The sequence below is a fragment of the Kogia breviceps genome, chromosome 7 (assembly GCF_026419965.1).
Source record: "Kogia breviceps isolate mKogBre1 chromosome 7, mKogBre1 haplotype 1, whole genome shotgun sequence".
In the NCBI taxonomy this organism is placed as follows: Eukaryota; Metazoa; Chordata; class Mammalia; order Artiodactyla; family Physeteridae; genus Kogia; species Kogia breviceps.
Genome location: NC_081316.1, coordinates 103,619,102 through 103,646,184, shown reverse-complemented (window position 1 = coordinate 103,646,184; position 27,083 = coordinate 103,619,102). Strand labels below are relative to the sequence as shown.

At 39.8% G+C, this 27,083-nt stretch overlaps 1 protein-coding gene across 3 annotated transcripts in view; it reads left to right on the top strand.

Moving 5' to 3' along the window:
- NXPE4 (neurexophilin and PC-esterase domain family member 4) overlaps positions 1 to 27,083 on the top strand; it is a 62,320-nt gene that overhangs the window by 27,742 nt on the left and 7,495 nt on the right. For 2 of the 3 annotated variants that reach the window (XR_010841441.1, XR_010841450.1), the window contains 3 exons: positions 14,164 to 14,227; positions 14,432 to 14,493; positions 18,047 to 18,351. The gene's annotated coding sequence lies outside the window, so the exon portion shown is untranslated. Of the gene's footprint in view, positions 1 to 14,163; positions 14,228 to 14,431; positions 14,494 to 18,046; positions 18,352 to 27,083 lie in introns of those variants that run through there. The other variant, XR_010841444.1, reaches the window with a different exon arrangement.

Below are 27,083 nucleotides of genomic sequence, written 5' to 3'. Positions count from 1 at the left end.
AGGGAGGAAGGGAGAGAGAGAAAGAGAAAGGGAGAGAGAGAAAAGAAGGAAAGAAAGAAGGGAGGAAGGGAGGGAGAGAGGGACTGGTAACATAACTCAGGCATCATCACAGACTGCTATAGTTGCTAACATCAGAATGAACAAGAGTTGTGAAACCATGGAACTTTGGAACAGCATCTGTTTTCTTTTATTAATAAAGTGACTTTCCATTACCACTCTCCAATTGGATGAGGTTGGCAAGGGTCACTGAAGGTCTTGCTAAAGGAGCAGATTTTTTTAGAGAACACAGAGGACTATAATTTCAGAAGAGTGACTAAAATTAGAATGTGGCCCAGAGATTTTTTTTTTTTTTTGAAAGAAAAGAAAAGAGGAGAAGTATTTGTTTGTAATGTGTGAACCCTAAGAGGAAGTGCAAGCTCAGGGTAATGCATTCAGAATGAAGGGCCTCAGAAGTTAGCACTTTCTAGTGGAAATCCAAAATGATTTCAGTTCTTCCCCAAAATGAATCCGTTTTTCTCAGAATGAATCATTATAAACACAGAGTAACTGTTGCCATGTCTGCTTGATGTTTGGTGGGTCATTTCCTGTCTGAGATGCTTGCACAGTATGTCTGTAGCAACTGCAAACTGGTCTCCCAATGAGAGAAACAAGTAAAAATGACTGGCACACAGCCTTTTGGACAGAATGGATTCTTAGACAAGATGGATAAATATTTCTAAAGGAAACAAAGAGGTAAATATTTCCAAGGGAAATGATTATTATCAAGAGGTAAGGATGTTAAAGAGTATACTGAGAAGAAACTGAGAAGATTAAAAATTACATGTATGAGGATCCTTCCAAGGAGGAGGCTTCAAAAAGTGGTATATTCAAAGAACTAGTTGGTGCTGAATTCCTGCAGTTATAATCTCTCTTGCCATTGTATTGTATAGATCCAATTAGGAGGTAGAAACCACACAGTAGGCTAAACAGAGGATGTCTGATATAAAAAATTATTACACTCTGATAAACGAGTGACTGTAAGATAGAAGGAAACTCTATATTGTACCCTTAGGGAAGAGAGAGGGTATCCAAGGAAGGAGCAACTTGGAATGGGCCCTCCCCAAGACTGGAATTTAGACCCTGCTGAGGAAGATGTAGTTCAGCACACTGGGCAGCAGAGAAGATCACTGGTTTGTCCAGGTCACAGATGGTCTGCAATTGCTGGGCAAGCAGAAAGTGACCCTCTGTAGTGAGGATGGAATACAGGTGATCAGCAAGCAGGGGCGTGGGCATGTAAAGTGGGTGGGGGCCGGGACAGCTGACCTGCCCAGGGACCTGCAAAGGGAATCAGCGCCTATACAAGCAGGAGGCCTTCACTGTCAGGAAGCCACAGATTGTCGTTTTCTGTGTACGAAAGCAAGGGAAAGTTATTGTTAGGAAAGGACAAGCCTACAAGGTCACTGAGAAATTGCCTGGTTCTAGGAATAAGACAAGAAGAGCTCCACTGGAAGTCTCCATACTCACAATGCCCACCCACTGTTGTAGGCAATGACAAGGGATAGCGCCTTCCTCCTGTACTGTCCCTCCAATGCCCTCTAATGACAAAGCTCGACAACATGCTCACCTTAAGGAGAGGTACTTAAAATAATTCTCTCTGTCACTGAAGAGAATATATTGATGGGTGAATTTGGAGCTGAGAGGCAATGCATTAATAACTGTCACAGTCATCAATCCACTCCTTTTTACTGGGCCATTTTCTTAGGAAACAACAAGACCATGCTCTAATAACGGTTATGATAGTTTGCATCTTAAAAAAAAAAATAAACAGAGGCTAAACAATATGTTACTAAATAACCAATGGAACACTGAAAAAAATCAGAGAGGAAATAAAAAATACCAGAGACAAAGACAACAAAAACACGATGATCCAAAACCTATGGGATGCAGCTAAAGCAGTTCTAAGAGGGAAGTTTAGAGCAATACAATCTTACCTCAAGTAACAGGAAAATCTCAAATAAACAAACAAACCTTACAACTAAAGCAACTAGAGAAAGGAGAACAAACAAAACCCAAAGTAGGTAAAAGGAAAGAAATCATAAAGATCAGAGCAGTTACAAATGAAATAGATATGAAGAAAAGAATAGCAAGATCAATGAAACTAAAAGCTGGATCTTTGAGAACATAAACAAAATTGACAAACATTGATCCAGACTCATCAAGAAAAATAGAGAGAGGACTCAACTCAATAAAATCAGAAATGAAAAAGGAGAAGTTACAACAGACACCACAGAAATACAAAGGATCATAAGATACTACTACAAGCAAATATAAGGCTATAAAATGGAAAACATGGAAGAAATGGACAAATTCTTAGAAAGGTACACCTTCCAAGACTGAACCAGGGAGAAATAGACAATATGAACAGAACAATCATAAGTACTGAAATTGAAACAGTGACTAAAAACCTTCCAACAAGGGCTTCCCTGGTGGCGCAGTGGTTGGGAGTCTGCCTGCTGACGCAGGGGATGCGGGTTCATGCCCCAGTCTGGGAGGATCCCACATGCCACAGAACAGCTGGGCGCATGAGCCATGGCTGCTGAGCCTGCACTTCCAGAGCCTGTGCTCTGCAGCAGGAGAGACCACAGCAGTGAGAGGCCCACGTACCAAAAAAAAAAAAGAAAATCTTCCAACAAACAAAAGTCCAGGACCAGATGGCTTCACAGGCAAATTCTATCAAATATTTAGAGAAGAGTTAACACCTATCCTTCTCAAACTATTCCAAAAAATTACAGAGGAAGGAATACTCCCAAGTTCATTATATAAGGCTACAATCATCCTGATACCAAAACCAGACAAAGATATCACACAAAAAAAAGAAAATTACAGGCGAATATCACTGATGAACATAGACACAAAAATCTTCAACAAAATACTGGCAAACTGAATCCAACAACACATTAAAAGGATCATCCACCATGATCAAGTGGGATTTCTCCCAGGAATGCAAGGATTCTTCAATATACGCAAATCAATCAATGTGATACACCACGTTAACACATTGAGGAATAAAAACCATATTATCATCTCAATAGATGCAAAAAAAAGTTTTTGACAATATTCAACACCCATTTATTATGAAAACTCTCCAGAAACTGACCACAGAGGGAAGCTACCTCAGCAAAATAAAAACCATATATGCCAAACCCACAGCAAACATTATTCTCAATGGTGAAAAATTGAAAGCATTTCCTCTAATATCAAGAACAAGACAATAATGTCCACTCTCACAACTATTATTCAACATAGTTTTAGAAGTCCTAGCCACAGAAATCAGAGAAGAAAAATAATTAGAAGGAATCCAAATTGGCAAAGAAGAAGTAAAACTGTCATCATTTGCAGATGACATGATACTATACACAGAAAATCCTAAAGATACTACCAGAAAATTACTAGTGCACATCAATTAATTTGGTAAAGTTGCAGGATACAAAATTAATACACAGAAATCTCTTGCATCCCTATACACTAACAATGAAAGATCAGAAAGAGAAATTAAGGAAACAATCCCAATTACCACTGCATCAAAAAAAAAAAAAAACCCTAGGAATAAACCTACCTATGGAGGCAAAAGACCTGTACTCAGAAAACTGTAAGATACTGATGAAAGAAATAAAAGATGACAAAAACGGATGAAGAGATATACCATGTTCTTGGATTGGAAGAATCAATATTGTGAAAACGACTATGCTACACAAAGCAATCTACAGATTCAATGCAATCCCTATCAAATTATTAATGGCATTTTTCAGAATTAGAACCAAAAAAATCACAATTTGTATGGAAACACAAAAGACCCTGAATATCTAAAGCAACCTGGAGAAAGAAAAATGTAACTGGAGGAATCAGGCTCCCAGACTTCAGACTATACTACAAAGCTACAGTAATCAAAACAGTATGGTATTGGCACAAAAATAGAAATATAGATCAATGGAACAGGATAGAAAGCCCAGAGATAAACCCACACACCTATGGTCATCTAATCTATGACAAAGAAGGATATACAATGGAGAAAATACAGCCTCTTCAATAAGTGGTGTGGGAAAACTGGACAACTGCATGTAAAAGAATGAAATTAGAACACTCCCAAACACCATACACAGAAATAAACTCAAAATGGATTAAAACCTAAATATAAGGCCAGACACTATAAAACTCTTAGAGGAAAACATAGGCAAAACACTCTTTGACATAAACTGCAGCAAGATCTTTTCTGAGCCACCTCCTAGAGTAATGAAAATAAAAACAAAAATAAATAAATGGGATCTAATTAAACTTAAAAGCTTTTGCATAGGGACTTTTCTGGTGGCACAGTGGTTAAGAATCCACCTGCCAATGCAGGGGACACTGGTTTGAGCCCTGGTCCAGGAAGATCCCACATATCATGCAGTAACAAAGCCTGTGCACCACAACTACTGAGCCTGCTCTCTAGAGCCCATGAGCCACAACTACTGAGCCTGTGTGCCACTACTGAAGCCCGTGCACCTGGAGTCCATGCTCCACAACAATAAGAAGCCACTACAATGAGAAGCCTGGCACACCACAACGAAGAGTAGCCCCCGCTCACCACAACTAGACAAAGCCCGTGTGCAGCAACAAAGACCCAATACAGCCAAAAACTAATTTATTAATTAATTAATTTTTTATTAAAAAAGCTTTTGACAGCAGAGGAAACCATAAATAAAACAAAAGGATGACCCTCAGAATGGGAGATAATATTTGCAAATGAAGCGACCAACAAGGGATTAATCTCCAAATTATACAAACAGCTCATGCAGCTCAATATCTAAAAAACTAACAACTCAATTAAAAAAATGGGTGGAAGACCTAAACAGGCATTGCTCCAAAGAAGACATACAGATGGTCAAAAAACAACTGAAAAGATGCTCAACATTACTAATTATTAGAGAAATGCATATCAAAACCACAATGAGGTACCAACTCACACTGGTCAGAATGGCCATCATCAAAAAATCAAAAAACAATAAATGCTGGAGAGGGTGTGGAGAAAAGGGAACCCTTTTGCAATGTTGGTGCAAATGCAAATTGATACAGCCAGTATGGAGAACAGTATGGAGGTTCCTTAGAAAACTAAAATTAAGGACTACCATATGACCCAGCAATCCCACTACTGGGCATATACCCTGAGAAAACCATAATTCAAAAAAATTTATGTTCCACAATGTTCATTGCAGCTGTATTTACAATAGCCAGGACAAAGAAGCAACTTAAGTGTCCATTGACAGATGAAAGCATAAAGATGTGGCACATATATACAATGGAATATTACTCAGCCATAAAAAGAGATGAAATTGAGTTATTTGTAGTGAGGTGGATGGACCTAGAATCTGTCATACAGAGTGAAGTAAGTCAGAAAGAGAAAAATAAATACCATATGCTAATGCATATATATGGAATCTAAAAAAAAAATGGTTCTGAAGAAACTAGGGGCAGGACAGGAATAAAGACGCAGATATAGAGAATGGACTGGAGGACATGGGGTGAGGGAAGGGTAAGCTGCAATGAAGTGAGAGAGTGGCATGGACTTATATATACTAACAAATATAAAGTAGATAGCTAGTGGGAAGCAGCCACATAGCACAGGGAGATCAGCTTAGTGCTTTGTGACCACCTAGAGGAATGGGATAGGGTGGGTGGGAGGGAGACTCAAGGGGGAGGAGATATGAGGATATATGTATATGTATAATTGATTCACTTTGTTATAAAGCAGAAACTAACAAACCATTTTAAAGCAATTATACGCCAATAAAGATGTTAAAAAAGAAAAAAAAAGGACAAAAAAGATACATGCACCCTTATGTTCATAGCAGCACTATTCATAATAGTCAAGACATAGAAAGAAACTAATCTCCCATCAACAGATAAATGGATAAAGAAGTGGTACATATATATCAATACAATGGAATACTACGCAGCCATAAAAAATGAAATAATGCCATTTGCAGCAACATGGATGCAACTAGAGATTATTACACTAAGTGAAGTAAGTCAGAAGGAGAAAGACATATAACATATGGTATCACTTATATGTGGAATCTAAAATATGACACAAATGAACCTATCTATGAAACAGAAACAGAATCACAGACATAGAGAATAGACTGGTGGTTACCAAGGGAGAGGGATGGAATGGGAGGTGGGGTTAGCAGATGTAAGCTTTTTTATATAGAATGGATAAACAACAAGGTCCTACTCTATAGCACAGAAAACTATATTCAATATCCTATGATAAACCATAATGGAAAAGAATATTTTAAAAAGAATATATATAATATATAGGTATAACTGAATCACTTTACTGTACAGCAGTAATTAACACACATTGTAAATCAAGTATACTTCAATGAATTTTTTTTTTTTTTAATGCCCAGATAGAATTGTGGCTCACACCCCACTGACTAGACATGGCTGGACAGAAATGTGGGTTTGCACCCCATTTACAGCTAGGGTACAACCAACTGCTGCCAGCTCTCAGGACAATTGTCTAAGTCTTTCTTTCTCTTCGTTATCTTTGAATTTTGGGAAAGTAGTATCTTTTGCACCCTCTTTGGGAACACTTCTTACATCCATGGAGTTGTTCAGTACTGTCAGGAGTACATACTATTTGTCCTGGCTAAAAACTAACAAGATATTTGAAAGGATTTTTTAAAGTAGCTTTATGGTGAGAAATTGGCCAATTTTAATTTTATATCATTTTAAAATAAAGCCACCACGTGTCTTGCAGGATCTTAGTTCTCTGATCAGGGACTGAATCCAGGCCCAAGGCAGTGAAAGCATGGAATCCTAACCACTGGAATTCCCAGAATTTGGCCAAATTAAAAGCTGATATTCAGAGCCTAATAGGAACTTTCCTTTTCGGCCATGTCCCTAATCTAAAATGAAACTACATGCCCAGAGGGAAAGAAAAACATTCTGAACCCTTTGTGGGAGGCTTTACTGAAACATTCCAAAGAGAAGCTAGGAAACTTTTCACTTCTAACTTAGTAAAGATCTTCTCCTAGATATAAAGAAGCAAATTGAAGATAATGTACTTAGATGGTGGATTAGCTCCTTGATATCTCTAAGTTTTCAACACAATCTTTTTTTTTTTTTAAGATTTTTTGATGTGGACCATTTTTAAAGTCTTTATTGAAGTAATTACAATATTGCTTCTGTTTTATGTTTTGGTTTTTTGGCCTCAAGGCATGTGGGATCTAAGCTCCCCAACCAGGGATCAAATCCACACCCCCTGCATTGGAAGGCAAAGTCTTAACCACTGGACTGCCAGGGAAGTCCCTCAACCCAATCTTTGAGGAATTAAAAACTGCCTGACAAACTGAAGACAACTTGTACAACTTGTCTTACAAATTGAGAACAAAAAATCTCAGCTATCCTTTTTTACCAATCCCCAAACATCCCGTTTTCATCTCAAAAGGCTTGTAGGTATTGAAAAAACTCAGGCTTTAGGAAACAAAAGCCCTTCTAGGAGAAACTTGTATTCTTTCTCTGTGCCTTTGAGATATATTTAAATGTTCTACCCTGTCTTCTCTAGGAACTGAGGGCCATCTCTTTAAAATGCAAACTTCAGGGAGGTCATTCTTATCAGAAGGGGGAAAAAAAGAGAGAAGAAAAAGAAAGGCTATTTGGAAACTAGGTGAATAAAAAAATCTTAAAAACCTTCACTACAAATATTAGTGAAAAGTTTAAGCCACCTGAGCAAGTAACCTGAACTTATTCTATCTGCCAGATACACAATTTGGATCCAACTGTTCTTTTATAAACTAGTGAGTTTTGCATTATCATATATGTGCCATGGTTAAAATTTTAAAATGAAAGCTGTAAGATCTCTGTTTGCATCTGTCTGTATGTGTATGTATGTCTATGTATGCATGGTATAGATATGTGATATTTTTCTACCTCTGGGTGGTATTGCCAAAATTAATTTGTAAAGAACTCTGTTTGATTGACTTAAATTAAATATACTCTCAGGAATATAGAAATTACTGAAATGTTTTTCAGGTTCATGTGATCTAGGATATATTTAGTAAATAAAAGGTAGTTTAAGTTTGTTGGTTTAATTAAAACAGGAATGTCTTTAGTTTTCAGTATTCAAATATAATATAGATATACAACTTTTATTCTACCTCGGTTTACTAAAAGTTAAATAAGCTCACATTATCTCTGTTACATAATTTGTCAGCAAGAAAGATAAGATGATGGTTAGCATTTAATGTCACGTGAAGCTTTCATAAGTAATCTAAACATGATTGCCAAGAATAAGTAAATTAAATAGATATGAGAAAAGTTTATTAATGAATTTTTCAACAGTAATTATGCTTTATGATAAGTCTACATAAAAATTGTTTCTAAATCTTCTAAAAACTTGAAATCTTAAAGTTATATTGAGATAAGTTAAATGATGGCTATTCATTGACTAGCTAGATCATTTTCAGCTAAGATAAAATACTGAAACATTAATTATTGAACATAGGTTTAACCAATTTTGGCTTCCTTTTACAGAGGAACTAAAGATATTTGGGTTTATTAGTAAACATGTATTCTGAAGCATTGAAAAATTTACTATAAGGAAGAATACACATCCAGAAATTACTAAATGTATTTATAAATTTGGCAATCAACAGAATGCTAGCATAACCAACAGTCCACAATTGCTAACTTCTTAGTTTCCACTTGGGCTTAAGGACTCTAAGAGTTAAGAATTCCTATCAGGGGGAGATCAAGATGGCAGAGTAGGAGGATGTGGAGCTCACCTCCCCCCACCAACACATCAAAAATACATCTACATGTGGAAAAATTCTCACTGCAAACAAACTGGAGACTGGCCGAAAGACTCTTGCACAACCAAGGTTGTAAGCAAGATCCACACAGAGTTGAGTAGGAAGGGAAGAGAAGCAATCAGGTAAGGGCTGGCACCCCTGGTAGGGGACAAAGATGAGGAGGGGGATTACACAAACTCAGAGCTCCTCCCTGAGGATCTAAGGATCTAAGGTAGAGCCACATATTGGGTAACCCAAACCTGGGGGCTTGACACCAGGAAGATGAGTCCCCTTAGCTGGTTTGAAAATCAGTGGGACAAACAAGAGGGCTGTAAGAAACCTAGACTCTGCTTGTGAAGAGCACACACACACTTGCTTACTCCCAAAACAAGGTGGAGGAAGCTGACTGAAACTGCCCAGGACTCTGGCCAGTTTCCCACAACCACCCCAGCACAAGCCCCAGCCTGAGTCATGCGCCCGCTCTAGTCACTCTTGCCCCATGGCAAAGCTCCACACTAGAGCAGTGGCTGTAGTGGCTGAGGGGAGTGTGCAGTTGTGAGGGACAGAGCTGGCTCAGACCCAGAATGACATCTGAATGGGGCAAGAGTGGCCATTGCTGACACTTGTGGAGGCAGCACATAGGAAGTAGTCTGGAACTCTGACTGAAGCCAGGACTACCACAGCTCATGCCTCTACCCACACCGAGTGCCCACAATAGCCCCTCTTTCTCCAGCATAGCTCACCTCTAGGGCAAGAATGCTGCTGCTGAGAGTGGGGAGAGCACACACTTAGAGGGAATGGAGCCACCTCAGACCCAAACCTAAAGGCTTCTGCTCTAGTAACTAGGGAACAGACCCCACCCCCAATAGGAAGGTAGTGGCATCTGAGAAGAGGAGAAACCCAGGCTCACACCTAGCTCCAGCTCTAGTCCTTCAATCTCCAGCCCCACCTCCTACCAAGGTGATAGCTGCCAGCATGACCTGGGGGAAGACATGATTCATGCTTATGTCAGATCCAGCTCTGCAAACAAAGCCACTGGGAACAGACAGACTGTGTAAGGATGCTTCCACATAAGGATACTGGTTCAAGATCAAAATAGGTAATATTTCACCTAATTTCATAGAGAAGTTAAGCAAAATAAGAAGACAGAGGAATTCGTTTCAAATGAAAGAACAAGAGAAAACCCCTTTAAAAAAAAAAAAAACCCACTAATGAAACAGAAATAATTTACCAGATAAGGAATTCAAAGAATTAGTAATAAGAACACTAACAGAATTAGGGGAAAGAATAGATGAACACAGTGAGAATTTTAACAAGGAATTGGAAAATATAAAAAAAGAACCAGTCAGACCTGAAGAGTACAATAACTGAAATGAAAAACACACTGGAAAGAATTAACAGCTGACTAGCTCATACAGAAGATTCACAAGTGATCTGGAAGACAGAATTATGGAAATCACCTAATCAGAACAACAAAGAGAAGAACGAATTAAGAAAATGAGAACAGTTTAAGGGACCTGTGCCACATCAAGAACACCAACACCGGTACTGTAAGTGGCCCAGAAGGAGAAGAGAGAGAGAAAAGGATCAAAAATGCATTTGATGAAATTATGGCTGAAAAATTCCCAAACATGAAGAAGGAAACAGATATCTAGGTACAGGAAGCACAGAGGGTCTCAAACAAGATGAACCCAAACAAACTCAGAACACAACATATAATTAAAATGGTAAAAGTAAGAAATAGAAGAATTCTAAAAGTAACAAGAGAAAAACAAACAGTCACATACAAAATCAGCTGATTTTTCTGCAGAACCATTGCACACCAAAAGAGAGTGCCATGATATATTCAAAGTGCTGAAATGGAAAAATCTGCAATCTAGGATACTTTACCCAGGAATATTATTATTTAGAATTGAAGGAGAGATAAATAACTTCTCAGACAAGCAAAAACTAAAGGAGTTCATCGACACTAAATCTACCTTAAGAGAAATGTTAAAGGGTCGTCTCTAAGTGGAAAAGAAAAGGCTACAACTAGAAGTAAGAATCTATAGCACCGAGGACATTTAAGTCAAGGATAGAAGAAGAAGAGCCCATCTGAAAAGATGCTATTTTCTCCCCAGGAGAAAAATAATGGGGGAAAGGATTCTTTTGTAAAACATTATCTCTGCCACCTTCAAGCCGCCTCACAAAAAATTTCAAAATGCTTTAAGTAAAATCTCATTAATACAGTCAAAAAAAAATCTATAGGAAAAGAAAAATCCCACTAGGAAAGGCAAATATATAGTAAAGTCTGTGGATCAACTACTTAAGTTAGTACAAAGATTAACAGTTAAAAATTTGTAAAATCAACTATAACTAAAATAAAGAGTTAAGGGATAAACATGAAGGTATAAAATATGGCATCAAAAACACAAAACATGGGTGGGGGGAGTAAAAATTGTAGATCTTTTAGAATATGTTTGAACTTAAATGACTACCAGTTTAAAAGATACAGTTATAGGTTAACATATATTAAACCCCATGGTAACCACAAACCAAAAACCTATAATAGATACATTAAAACTAGACAGAAAGGAACACAAGGATACCACTAAAGAAAATCATCAAACCACAGGGGAAGAAACTTAAACATGAAGAAAAGAACAGAAAAGAACTACAAGAACAACCAGAAAACAAGTAACAATATAGCACTAAGTACATACCTAACAATAATCACTTTAAATGTCAATGGAGAGACTTCCCTGATGGTGCAGTTGTTAAGAATCTGCCTGCCAATGCATGGGACATGGGTTCGAGCCCTGGTCTGGGAAGATCCCACATGTCGTGGAGCAACTAAGCTGTGCATTCCAACTACTGAGCCTGTGCTCTAGAGCCCATGAGCCACAACTACTGAGCCCGCACACCACAACTACTGAAGCCCACACATCTAGAGCCCATGCTCTGCAACAAGAGAAGCCACCGCAATGAGAACTCTGTGCACTGCAATGAAGAGTAGCCCCCACTCGCCACAACTAGAGAAAGACTGTGTGCAGCAATGAAGACCTAACGCAGCCATAAATAAATAAAATTAAATCTTAAAAAAAAAAAAACTCAATGGACTAAATGTTCCAATCAACAGATATAGGGTGGCTGATTAAAAAAACAAAACAAAACAAAATACCAAGACCCACGCACATGCTCCCTGCAAGAGACTCACTTCAGAGGGAATGGAGCCACCTCAGACCCAAACCTAAAAATTGCCTACCTCAGTTAATATTGAGCATGACCCTCTCAGATGCCTCTTTAAGGTCTGATCAGGTATATGCGGCATCTTCCTGAGCCCCCTGTTCATGACTCCCACCACCAAGATTGGCATCCTCACTCAGATGTTCAATAAAAGAGGGCTGCCCAAGGTGAACTACATTGTATATGCCTGTCCTTCTCCATGATGACCGGTATTCTCAGATTCAGTCATATCTTTTACTGTAGACCTAGGTTTTACAAAGTATGTTCAATGGAAAAGTATTCTGCTGTGTTAGTTAATAGATGTTACACCAGAAAAGGATTCCTTGATACGTGTATGATAACATCCATGCTTCTTCATGCCCCATGTCATATTCTGTAGATTCTACCTCTTAAGTATCTTTTGCATTTGCCCATTTCTCTCCATGATTAGTGCTCTTACCTGAGTTCAGATCATCAGCATCTCATCTACATTACTTGTCACAGATTCCTTTCCGCCTAGCCTACCCTCTCTAATCCATTGTCCACACTGCAGCCTGAGCCGTCTTTCCAACAATCCAACTCCTTCCTACTGGGCATCTCCAATCGATCTCAAGATCAGATCTTCTCAGATCTTCTCAGACATCAGGTTGGAGGAGTCCTTCATACTCCCTGAGTTGTGATCTAGTGACTCTTGGAAGCCTCCAGTTGAACAGGCCTCCATAAACTGGGGTGTAAGCATGTTTCTCATATCAATCATGGCAGTGTCAATGCCAAGATCTTCTCCCGTTCCTCACAAACATACTCACTTCCTCGTCTTCTGGCTCTACCATAAGCTGCAGAACACTTCATGAGTCACTTTGGGAATTTGCAAAGGATAACTTATATGCCACCACAAATCCCAGAACCTGTGGGCCAATCCCTGAGACAACAGATCTGTTCCAGACTCTTTGGCTACTTTGCTAACTTTCTGTAAGTCTCAGGGGCTCAGTCCATTTCCTTTTCCCTTTCCATTCTTTTTATTTTCCCCCTAGGGATCTATTTTTTTCCCTGGGAATTCACTTTCCCTAAACTTGGCCATAGAGTGGAATGCTAGGTTCTCAGCAACCCCTTTCTTAGCAGTTTTCTAAGTCAAGCTTACAGTCTTTTCCCCTTAAGCTTCCCCAAAAATATGCTAAGAGGAAGTAAAGTATGGATAGCAAACATGGAAAAATAGCATGCATTTCAGATCTTCCATAGTTATCCAAGTGTTGGCTCCTGACCAATAGTCTTTGATTCCCTTCTGAAACAAGTAAAAGCACAGTTGGGTTTCTGTTCTTTCCCTTTGATCTCTGATGGTACCCCTCACCAAATCCCCTCCTACCCACTAAGTGTCCTTATGCCTAAGTCCCAGTGAGGATGAAAATGTGTTGATCCCTTCCTTTCTCTGGATTGAACCTGAAGAGACATCCATAGCAGCGAGTCAGGTACCACTTATATCTGTTGTACTACCTGGCACCTGGGTCCCCATTCCCCCGTGTCCTCTTTCTGCCTGCTACCGCTTACCTACACATGTACACAGGATTGGAACAAAGAGTGAATCAAAGGGAGGGTAAGAGCTTTGAAGTAGGGGAGTCAGATAGTCAGTCTTTCATTACCTGGAGGAAAGAAACTCAGTGTATATTTATTCATGCATCAGACTGAACATGACTTTCTGCCAGCCACTTTGTGAGGTATTAGGGACACAGCAGTGGACCAGGCAAATGCATTACCTTCCTTCATAAAGCTTACAACCCTCAGAAAGCAAGTTTCTAGGAAAAATAGAAGGTAAACATAGCAGAAAACATATATAAAGAGGGAAGCAAGAACCCTGTGAGAAGAGGTCTTCATGCCAGGCTAAGAAGCCTGAACTCCTTAGGTAAGTGATGGGGATTTTAAATAAACAACTTTAAAATAACGGATTTTAAGCAGTAATGCAGCTGCATTTGCAATTAGAAAGGATGCTCTGGCAGTTGTGTTGAAGAATTTAGATGGGATAAAATTGAGACGGCCTGGCTAGAGGCTGACAGTAATCTAAGAAAAATATTGTGTGAACTTGAATAAGTGATGTGTAAGTAGAGAGAGAGGAGGACTTTCAGATTAGATAAATACTTTGAAACTAAAATTCCAGGACACACTGATTGCATGTGACAGAAGAGCAGAGCTGCCCTGGACTTCAAGGTGCTCCCAGAAAGGTAAATAGTTTTCCTAATGCGTATACAATGGATATACAATAAAAAATCCTAATTCACATACAATGCCCAATAGATACAATATTTACAACAACCGTAATAGCTTGCAGTTGTAGCAAATTTTAAATTATCCTTCACTCACACGCTTCTATTACTTGTATTGTGTCAACAGACAGCAGGGTAATTTGTTGTCTTATTTTTTTGAAGGTCCAGTATAGGAGTTGAAATGATGAAACATCGTAACCACATTGATGTCTCCTGATATAACAGTAAGTTTGCTTTGTCCTGCGGTAGGTGGTGCTTGGCATGGATCTTCTAAGAGACACTCTGACACAGAGGAAACTTTATCAGAATCAACCCTAGCAATCATGATTTTCTGGGAACACCATTCCTAGCAGGGGTCTATGGTGTCAATCACCTTGGATTTTAAAGAGAGAAATCAATTCAAGGAAATTATTTCAAACTCTTTTTATAACAGATTTCATCTCAATTTATCCCAAAGGGGAAAGTATTCATATCCTACATCCATATTTACACCCAGGAATGCATCTCCTAGAGTCAGTGATTCTGTCTGGGGGACATTCTGTACAAATCTCTGATGGATACCCAGAGCTTCAGAGTAGGAACATTTTGGTTTAGTTAGCCGAATTCTCTGTGGGCATACCTTCCTAACCTTTAGTGGATGCACTTAGCAGTTTTATATGGAGTTTTCCATTTCATTAAATGTGTTTTAGTGTTAAACACAAAGCCATGTTACTTATGAAAGAACAATGTTTATACTTAGCTTTAAAATAACTTTCTTTAAAGCCTAAGAGTTTACCAATAACAATCATTTTGAGATGTACCTCAACTGATTTATTGCCTAATATTTATTCATTTATTCAGCAAATGTTTATTGAGATTCTAACAGATATGAGGCATTATGGGCAAATGGAGAAAAATAAATGTTCAGCAAGGCTGCAATCTGAAAGACATTTAGCCTACCAATTCTATGAAGGAAGTAAAAAGGCAGAAGGGCTTATGATAAGGTGGTATTTGACTTAGCCCCAAAGGATATCTGTAGACAGGGAATGAGGTGAAAGGGAAAACTCATAAAGATCATGAGTAAGGTTGCCAGGTTTAGCAAATAATAATACAAAGTATCAGTTCAATTTCAGTAATTCCTAATTTCTTATGCATATGACATGAGATAAAGGGAAAATGTTGCACGAGAAATACTGACAATAAAAAATTATTGCTTGTTAAAAATAATTCAAATTCCATTTAGTATTCTGTATTTTTTTAATCTGATAACTACTCAGGAGCAAAATTATCATGAACTTTGTTCAACAGCCCAAAGGAGGAGAGCATTTGGTGCAATGTAGTGAAGCATGAGGCTAAAAAAAGGAGGAAACTAAATCATGGAAGGCTCTCAAGTACAAAGCTGAGGATTTTAGTGTTTATTCAGTAAGTGTTTTTTTTATGGTACGCGGGCCTCTCACTGTCGTGGCCTCTCCCGTTGAGGGGCACAGGCTCCGGACGCGCAGGCTCAGCGGCCATGGCTCACGGGCCCAGCCGCTCCGCAGCATGTGGGATCTTCCCGGACCGGTGCAAAACCCGTGTCCCCTGCATCGGCAGGCGGACTCTCAACCACTGCGCCACGAGGAAAGTCCATATTAAGTAACTTTTTGAAAGCTACAAAAAAATAATTAAGGAAGAGAGTGATGCAATCTGCTTTGTGCTTCAAAGAGCTAATTCACAATTTAACAAAATGTGCATGACCTACAGAAAGACAATTTAAATTGCTACTAAGTGATATAAAATAAAATTTATATAAATAGATGAAAAAATACTGTTTGTTTCTGGGTGGGATGACTTGATACTGAAAAAAAAATCAATCATCTCTGCATTCTTTTCTTTTTTTTTTGCTATACGTGGGCCTCTCACTGTTATGGCCTCTCCCGTTGCGGAGCACAGGCTCCGGACGCGCAGGCGCAGCGGCCATGGCTCACGGGCCCAGCCACTCCGCAGCACGTGGGATCTTCCCGGACCGAGGCACGAACCCGTGTCCCCCACATCGGCAGGCGGACTCTCAACCACCGCGCCACCAGGGAGGGAAGCCCTCTGCATTATTTTCATTTTGTTGCTGTAACAAAGTATCTTGAACAACAAAAATGTATCTTCTTGCAACAACAAAAATGTATCATCTTGCAGTTCTGTAGCTCAGTAGTTCAACATCAGTCTCACTGGGCTAAAATTAAGGTGTAGCAGGGCCGCATTCCTTTCTGGAGGCTCTAGGGCAGAATCAGTTTCCTTGTCACTTCAGGCTTCTGGAGGCTGCCCACATTCCTTGCAGCCCCCTTCCTCCTTTTTTCAAAGCTACAATGGTGGGTCAAGTCCTCACACCACATCTTTCTGACCCATTTTTCTGCCTCCTTCTTCCACTTTTGAGAACTAAGGCCATTCAGATTGGTCCCACCCAGATAATCCAGGATAATCTCCCATCTCAAAACCCATACCCTTAATCATATCTGGAAAGTCCCACTTGCCATGGAAGATAACATATTCACAGGTCTCAGGGATTATAAAGTAGATATTTTTGGAGGGCCATTAGTCGGCATGCCACAATCTCTAAACTAATCAATAAATACAACGGAATCTTAAAACTATTACTAACATACCCTTAAAAATATTCAAGCCTATTCTAAAATTATCAAGTAAAATAAACATGTAAGACTGATCGTAAGAGAATTTGCTATATATTTGAAATAGTCCTGCAGAGCGCTTGGTTTGACACTTGGCAAAAATGAATACCCTGACACATTAATATTATACAAGATATGGTTTATAATAATAAACTCGAAGGCTATCTTTCTCACCAAAGTATGCCAGTGCATTATTAGGATGGGTATAGCAATGTTAAGTTTCTAGGGTTATCATATTCAGCCATCCAGGATGTGATGCTGTCAAACATCATAGAAGGTCAAACACGTCACATGGAAATTCTAACACAGGAATTTCATAGGATTATGAAAACTCTCTTTAGCAGGCCAAAATCACCAGGACTTAACAACTCCTCCAGGTCATCGTGGAAAAGCTAATCCAGAATTTTTCCAGTTCTGCAATCAGCACCATTTTGCCATTTGTCCAAAGGTTACACACACAGAACAACCATGTTGATGTGGACATTGACAACCAGAGATAAGGCCTACATGGGGCTAAGCATGGAAAGTGAAGCAGGTGGTCTCCCAATATCCATTCCCCTCTCCCTCTTTAGTAATTGAACACCATAATTTCAGCTGGGTCCATTGTCACAAACTAAAGGCCACAGCCTTCTTTCAGTTAGTTAAGGCCATGACTAGATTTTTGCCAGGATTGTGAGTGGAAGCGATAAGGGAAACTTCTAGGTCATGCCTTTAAAAGTAAAACAACTAGCCCTCCCCTTCCTACTGGCTGAACTGTAGATACAATGGTAAGAGATGAAAGAGCCATGTTAGACCGTGGCATTGAAGTCATAGGTTAAGAATAGCACCTTAATTGTGGTGATGGCATCATGGCTTTATGCATATGTTCAAACTCATCAAACTATACACATTAAGTATATGTGTTTTTTTGTACACCAATTAAATCTCAGTACAGCTGTTAAAAGGAATAATAAAATTAAGAGTCTCACACCAGCGCCCCTGAAAAAAGAACAGCAGAACAAGCAGATAGAAGGGACTGGAATCCCTGACACCATGCAACATCATATTAGCCCTGGCTTGCTCACTCTATGACTGTTATGTGAGGGATAAATACGTTTGTATTTTTAAGTCATTATTATTTTCTTCCTGTCTAATACAGAATATGATATTAGTACAGAAGTGCTGATGTAAAAAAACCAAAATACGATGCACTGGTCCAGTGGTAGGAGCGTGACACAGCAACTGACAAGGAAGCATGACAGGTGAGGAAGCATGACAGGTGAGGAATCTGATGATCTCTGTTACCCCATAGCAAAATTCTTGGTGCACTGCTACCTGAGATACATTGGAAGACAGACCATGTGCCAAGAGAGCTTGTAATTCTAATGGAACTCGCTGGAAAAATCTCAGAATATTGGTTTGTGTTGCCTGCTGCATGTCACTCTTAGCAAAATCCTATTTAAAAATATGAATTCAGGGGCTTCCCTGGTGGCGCAGTGGTTGAGAGTCCGCCTTCCGATGCAGGGGACACGGGTTCGTGCCCCGGTCCGGGAAGATCCCACATGCCGCGGAGCGGCATGGCCCGTGAGCCATGGCCGCTGAGCCTGCGCGTCCGGAGCCTGTGCTCCGCAACGGGAGAGGTCGCAACAGTGAGAGGCCCGTGTACCGCAAAAAAAAATTAATAATAAATAAATAAATATATATATATATATATATAAAATTATTGGCTCTTTGGCTATCTAGATATGTTTCACAGCCTAAAAGTATAAAGAACATGGAGCCAGGGCCCCACTGTTGTAGGGCTGAACGTGCTGAGCTAGTCCCAGGCTTTCTGTACTCTGGGCCCATTAGGGAGAGACAGTGCTAATGTTGGGGAGCACAGTCATTCTTGCCACTGCTCCAGGTCTCAAAGCCTCAATCATGTTGGTTGCATGTTGGTTGCAAATAGACTAAGAGCCACATTTAACCCAAAGGTTTACAGCTGGAGTGTAGGAAGGCATGGGTTCCATCACTGCATACTAGCAGAGCCCATCTGGCCTCACAGGACAGCCAAAGCTTTCAGGTACCTATACACTTAGTGAAACTCATCCCCGGTATTCTTAAGGGTCACTCCCTAATCCACATTCCATTCCTTCTCCTGGCATTTGTGTGGCTATGACAAAGAAGAGGACCAGCAGAGACAAAGCTGCAGTAGAGCCACCAGGGGTGCAGATGGGACCTCTGTCAGGACGTGGCATTCAAAGGTCCCTAGCTGGCCCTGAATGCTGCTTTGGTGGCAATTCCTTTCCTGCCCAAGACAACCTTCTCCCCCATTTCCCACTCCCCAACCTCCAGTTTATGTGTTCTACAACCCTCCAGAGCCGAGAAGGCCCCCTCCACAGAAATGCCAGCCGTGACCCCAGTGCCTCCTTGGAACCGTTTTATTCGCCCCTAGTCTATTGATCAGGGCCAGGCACATAGTAGCATCCAATCCATATTTGCCAAATGAATGGTGCTGCATCCCTATACACCCAGAACATGTCCTAGAACAGAACCTACCTGGTAGTCTACATAGAAAAGGGACATAGCACATTTAAAAAACTAATCAAGTTAAAAAATCTTCTGCAAGGCTAGAGGAGGCAGAAATAAGATAAAGCAGAGTAAGCACCATAATCATCTATGAAGAAGGGGGTGATGGGCCAAAATTCTGTTTACAATGAGATTAATTGTTGACACTTTTGTACACCTGTTTTCTGCGTGAGGGAAGAGGGGCATGGAGCTGATATTATAATGCAGAATGTACAAGAGAGAAATAATCTAAGAACGAGGAAGCGTGGGTCTCCAAAAATTTACATGCAGCCACTAATCACCTTGTCTTTGATTTCCCTCCTTTTGATTATGCTAATGACACATACTGAGAACCTAAAAGATCCCCATCAAGAAGATATTGAGGGACTTCCCTGGTGGCACAGTGGTTAAGAATCCGCCTGCCAATGCAGGGGACATGGGTTTGAGCCCTGGTCCAGGAAGATCCTACATGCCACGGAGCAACTAAGCCCGTGTGCCACAACAGCCTGCACACTAGAGCCGGTGAGCCACAACTACTGAGCCTGTGCGCCGCAACTACTGAGCCCGTGCACCGCAACTACTGAAGCCCGCATGCCTAGAGCCTGTGCTCCTCAACAAGAGAAGCCACCGCAATGAAAAGCCCACGCACCACAATGAAGAGTAGCCCCCGCTTGATGCAAATAGAGAAAGCTCGTGCACAGCAACAAAGACCCAATGCAGCCAAAAGTAAATTAATTAATTAAAATTAAAAAAAAAAAAAAAGATATTGAAGCAACTGTAGGAAGAATGAGGTTCTGCTCCGAGAATCATTCATTAAATGAATGCTTGTTTGCTCAACAACTATTATATGGCAGCCTCGGGGTGTGGACACAATGTTAAACAAGAGAGAATACCAGTCAGTATCAAACTATTGCAATACTGTGTGATACCTGCTACGAAAGGATGCTAGGGGAAACAGAGTCACGCCCCAGCATTGAGTCCAGAGAATGCTTCTGGAGGAAGTAATATCTGAAATAATACCAGAAAAATGAATAGAATTCAGGGACGCAAAAGAAGGGGTACAAAGGGAGCAACCTAGAGGGAAAGCATTCTGGAAGGAACAGCATGTACAAAAGGGCTCATCTTCCATGTACCTTAGTATGCAGGCCCCCCCCTTGTCTGATTTGTTTTCAAGTAAGATGATTCGTAAAACACTGCTAGCACCTATATTAGGGCTAAATGTATGGATCATTTTTACAACTGAAGGATTCCACAAAGATTTTTTTTTGTTTAAAGGTTCAGTTTCTCCACTTACTCAATAAAACCTCTCTCAGAATTCAGCCTATCACAGGTCATACCAAGAACATGGCATTAAATACCTGGTGATATATTGAGGGTGGGAAAGTTTTTTTAATTGGGAATGATTTAATATTCCCTCAGTTAACGCATAATTTTGTAACTTGAGAGACTAAAGTAAATGAGATGAATAGAGTTAAACTTACTTTGCCTTAACTTGTGTCCCCAACTAAATTTTATATTACTCTTGAGTAGAGATCTTCCTTTGAATGCCTCTTACTATGCCTAGTAAAGACAGATTCTAAAATGTCTGTTGAACAAATGGATAAATTGTCCAGTACATTTTAAAGAAATATCACAGTTTCTGAAATGCCTAAGAGTTTTTAAAATTTTTCAGTCTCTTCCCCTTGTGACCCAGATCGGTCTTAGGGGATGAGGGGAACTATGGAATGGAACAGTCTCCTTCTAAACTATACATGCAAAACAGACTCTCCAGAGCTCCCTGAGCTGCCCTATAGGACAGGTTCTGGTTGATGTGACCAAATCTAGGAGTACCATGCTACTCAGCCTCTGCACCATCCCCTAGGGTCGCAGTCACATAAACAAACAACACCTGCCCCACCACCATCACCACCACCACCACTACACACACACACACACACACACACACACACACACACACACACACACACTTGGAGGTGGGGTTGCAGAACGGTCAGATCACAAGCTTGAGAGTCAGATTGCCTGGACTTGTATCTTGACTCTGGCAGTTATTCCTCTTATGGCCATAGGCAAATTACTTAACATCTTCCTGCTTCATTTCCTAATCTATGAAATAAATATAAGATAGGACCTACCCCATAGAGTTGATTGTTTCCTCATATTCACAAAATAATTATGTAGCTGGTTCAGTCCTCATCGCCTCCCAAAAAATTCTTCCATTGCCCAGAAAGAATTTAGATCCCACATCCAAATCAATTCAAACCTGGCCACACCTTGAACCTTGTTATCACCCAACTGATATCTCACACTTTTTAACCACAGACACTTAATCTTCTACATTTCTTATGCAAGGCATATCTTGTTTTATTGAACTTTGCTTTATTGCACTTTGCAGAGATTGCGGTTTTTTTAAGTTTGTTTTTTTTAAAATGTGGACCAATTTTAAAGTCTTTATTGAATTTGTTACAATATTGTTTCTGTTTTATGTTTTGGCTTTTTGGCCCCGAGCCATGTGGGATCTTAATTCGCTGACCAGGGATTGAACCCACACCCCCTGCATTTGAAGGCGAAGTCTCAACCACTGGGCCACCAGGGAAGTCTAGATATTGCATTTTTTACAAATTGAAGGTTTGTGGCAACTCTAAGTTGAGCAAGTCTATTGGTGCCATTTTTCCCACAGCATTTGCTCACTTTGTATCTCTGGGTCACGTCTTGGTCATTCCTGCAATATTTAAAACTTTTTCATTATTATTTTATTGGTTATGGCAATATATGACCAGTGATCTTTATGTAACTCTTATAATTGTTTGGGGGCACCACAAACTGCACCCATATAAGACAATGAACTTAACTGATAAGTGTTGTGTATGTTCCAACTGGTCCACCCACCAGCTATTCCCCCTCTTCCTCTCCTCAGGCCTCTCTATTCTGAGACACAACAATATTGAAATTAGGCCAATTAATAACACCCCCCTGGATCAGTCAGCAGCCATCAACATCAGGGCAAGACCCCCTACCAGCCAAAAGATGACAATTCACTGAAGGCAAGATGATGGTTAGTATTTTTTAGCAATAAAGTATTTTTTAATTAAGGTATGGACATTGTTTTTTTAGACATAATGCTATGGCACACTTAAGAGATTACAGTATAGTGGAAACATAACTTTCATATGGAGTGGAAAAAACAATTCACGTGACTCACTTTAAGGTGGATATTCGCTTTGTTGCAATCTGGAATTAAATCCGTAATATCTCCAAGGTATGCCTGTACTCTCACTCTCATTACACCTCCCAGAAACCTTGAATTCACTCACTAATCCAGTAAACAAAAATGTTTTGAAGCCTTTTATGTCCCAGGCACTGTTTCCTTGATTCTTTCATTTTCTTTCAACTCATAAGACCCCGCCTGGCCCCAATTTTCCTTTTCTTCCCAGCAAAGGTTCTGTAGCTAATAACTTGAACTGTTTTCTCCCCTAAATCCTCAAATTCATTGAACACATGCTTTTCTGTTTGAAGTCTCAGTTTCCTAGAAGGAAAGCATATTTTAATTCTTAATTTGTCCCTTGTACAGTTGCGTTTTTCTGAAGGTTAAAGAAATAATAAGCAGGGCTTCCCTGGTGGCGCAGTGGTTGAGAGTCCGCCTGCCGATGCAGGAGACACGGGTTCATGCCCCGGTCCGGGAGGATCCCACATGCCTCGGAGCGGCTGGGCCCGTGAGCCATGGCCGCTGAGCCTGCGCTCCGCAAAGGGAGAGACCACAACAGTGAGACGCCCATGTGCCGAAAAAAAAAAAAAAAAAAAAAAAAAAAGATGGCAGCATATTCCTAAGCAATTCATGGGTCAAAGAGAATACCAAACCTGCAACTACAGAAACAGTCTAGAAAGTCTCGAAATAGACCTACAAGATACATTCAACTGATTTTCTTTCTCTTTTAAAAAAAAATTTTTTTATTTTTGGCTGCATTGGGTCTTCGTTGCTGCTGACAGGCTTTCCCTAGTTGCAGCGAGTGGGGGCTTCTCTTCGTTGCAGTGCACGGGCTTCTCACTGAGGTAGTTTCTCTTGTTGCGGAGCTCAGGCTCTAGGTGCGCAGGCTTCAGTAGTTTTGGCTCACGGGCTCAGTAGTTATGGCTTGCGGGCTCTAGAGCTCAGGCTCAGTAGTTGTGGTTCACGGGCTTAGTTGCTCCGCGGCATGTGGGATCTTCCCAGACCAGGGCTCGAACCCACGTCCCTTTCATTGGCAGGCGTATTCTTAACCACTGCACCACCAGGGAAGCTGTCAACTGATTTTCAACAAAGGCACCAAGATAATTCAATAGGAAGTGGATAGCTTTTTCTACAAATGGTGTCGGAACAACCAAAGAGCTACTGGGTAAAAAATAATGAATCCTGACCTCTACACTTCATCCCAAAAGTTAACTAGAAATGAATGATAGGATCAAAAAACACTAAAACTGTAAAGCTTCTACATGAAAATAAAGAATATATTTGTAATATTCAGGTAGGTAAAAATTTCTTAAATGAAACACAAAAAACAATAACCATAAAAGAAAAAAATTACAAGAAGGGAATTCATTAAAATTAAAACCTTCTATTCTTCAGAAGACACTGCAAAGAAAAGATAAACCACAGACTAGAAGAAAATATTTAGAATCATAAATCTGACAAAGAACTTATATCCAGAACATATTAATATAAAGAATTCCTACAACTCAAATAACAAAAAGACAACCCAGTTTAAAAATAGTCAAAAGGCTTGAACACTTAACAAAAAAAGCTATATAAACGGCCAAGAAGAAGCACACAAAAAGATGCCTAATATCATTAGACAACAGAGATACACAAATAAAAACCACAATGGGATTCTATTTGATACCCCCCAAAATGACTAAAATGAAAGACTGACAATACCAATTGTTAGTAAGGATGTGAACAACTGGAGTCTCATGCATTTCCGGGTGGAGTCTGTAATGGTACAACTACTGGAAAAAGATTGGCACTTTCTTTAAAATTAAGCATACATCTACCCCTTGGCCCATCAATGCCATTGAGTATTTACCCAAAAGAAATGAAAACATATCCACAAAAAGACTTTTACAGGAATGTCCAGGCAGCTTTATTCATTATAGCCCAACATTGGAAACACCCCAAAAGTCCATCCGGAGGACATAGGGTAAACTGTGGTACAGTCATACAATACAATTTTTAAAACTCAGTAATTTTAAAACTCAGCAGTTTAGGGCTTCCCTGGTGGCACAGTGGTTGAGAATCCGCCTGCTGATGCAGGAGACACGGGTTCGTGCCCCGATCTGGGAAGATCCCACATGCCGCTCAGCGGCTGGGCCCGTGAGCCATGGCCGCTGAGCCTGCGCGTCCGGACCCTGTGCTCCGCAACGGGAGAGGCCACAACAGTGAGAGGCCCGCGTACCACGAAAAAAAAAAAAAAAAAAAAAAAAAAAACTCAGCAGTTTAAAAAATATGTGCCGCTGATACAAGCAACAATATGGATTAACCTCAAAATCATTACGCTCAGGGAAAGAACTCAGACACAGAGAGCACTACTGTATGATTTCATTCATATGAAGTTCAAGAATCAACAAAATGACTCTGGTGATAGAAATCCAAACAGTGGGTGCCCGGTGGGGGACTGATTGGAAGGGGGCAAAAGGAAAGCTCAAGGGAGGGGTTCTGCATCTTGCTTGGTGTGTTGGTTACACAGACTTTTCAAAACTCAACAAACTGTACAATTAAGAAATGCATTTCACTGTACATAAATTTTACTTCAATAAAAAGCTTATCAAATTGTACTATTCAAATATGTGCATTTCAATGTTTGTAAATTATACTCAATTTTTACAAAAGTTAAAAAAAAGTGCAGCTGTAGAACCTTACACCTATAAAAGCAACAACATCTACAAATCAAAATTGATATGATGAGGACAACTGCATTCAGAAGAAATCTCACAGCCTAAATATATTTATTTTTAAAAACAGAAAATGAACATAAATTTGAAAAAATGTCAAAAAAGAAGAGAAACCTGAGAGATGAGGAGAAATAAATTAATAATGATGTAAAAGTAGGAATTATTAGAAAACAAAAATAGATATGATAACTAAATCTGAGAAATAATTTATTTGATAATATCAATAAAATAGACAAAGCTTACAAATTTAGACAACAGAAAATATATTCAAATCATTAAAAATGAGAATCAGGCTTCATTCACAGATATACAAGTACCCTGTAATGCTATACGAAATTTAAATGCACCACTCTAAGCTAAAAATTCCAAAAATAAGGATGAAACACACGATTTTCTAAAAAACACATAACCTTCCAGAAATGATTTGAGAAAGTAGTCCATCTGGATGCCAACAACCGTGGAAGAAATGGAAATTTTTGCCTAGGGAATAACTCCAACTGCTGTACCATGGCTAGACAATTTTACTAGTGAGTTCTAGCAGAGCTTCAAGGAAAGATAATTCACATGTCACTTAAAGTGTTCCAGAGTACAAATGGTGTACAGAAAAAGATGGCACACTGCCCAATTCATTTTCCCAAACCAGCAATACTCTAATCCCCAAGTCCAACAAATAGAGCACAGAAAAGTAAATCACAAGCTAATCTCCCTATATAACATGCTAATACAGTAGCATGTAAAATATACCAGTCAGTTAATTAGTCACTTCAGTACCTCAGAAGATTAAAAACTAGTTCTTTTAATACATGCAAAATTTTTTTAAATGAAATATTAAAATAAATACAAAAGCTTCCTGACAATAGAGGAAAACCTCCTTAATCAATTAGAGAATAGTTATTGTATAGAGATAGCCAATATTAGAGTTAATGATGAAAGACTAGAGCCCATTCCCATTAAATTTAGCAACAAGAGCAGTGTGCTGGTTATTATTTAGCACTTTCCTGGAAGTTCTAGCCAATGCAATAAAGGACAGAAGAATTCTTTTAATTGGTAAATTTCAGAAACATGGGGACAAATTAGTCTCTATTTTCAGATCATGATTCTTTAAATGGAAAACCTAAGTAAATCAAATGAAAATTCACTAGTAGAAGTCATTAAGGTAATTAGTTTTAAAATATACAAAAGTTGAGAGACCTTCAAGATAGCGGAGGAGTAAGACATGGAGATCACCTTCCTCCCCACAAATACATCAGAAATACATCTCCATGTGGAACAACTCCTACAGAACACCTACTGAACGCTGGCAGAAAACCTCAGACCTCCCAAAAGGCAAGAAACTCTCCACGTACCTGGCCGAGTGGCTGACAGGGTCTCGGTGCTCCGGCCAGGTGTCAGGCCTGAGCCTCCAAGGTGGGAGAGCAGAGTACAGGACACTGGTCCATGAGAGACCTCCCGGCCCCATGTAATATCAAACAGCTAAAGCTCTCCCAGAGATCTCCATCTCAATGCTAAGACCCAGCTCTATTCAACAACCAGCAAGCTACAGTGCTGGACACCGTATGCCAAACAACTAGCAAGACAGGAACACAAGCCCACGCATTAGCAGAGAGGCTGCCTAAAATCATAATAAGGTCACAAACACCCGAAAACACACCACTGGACACAATCCTGCCAACCAGAAAGACAAGATCCAGCCTAATCCACCAAACACAGGCACCAGTCCCCTCCACCAG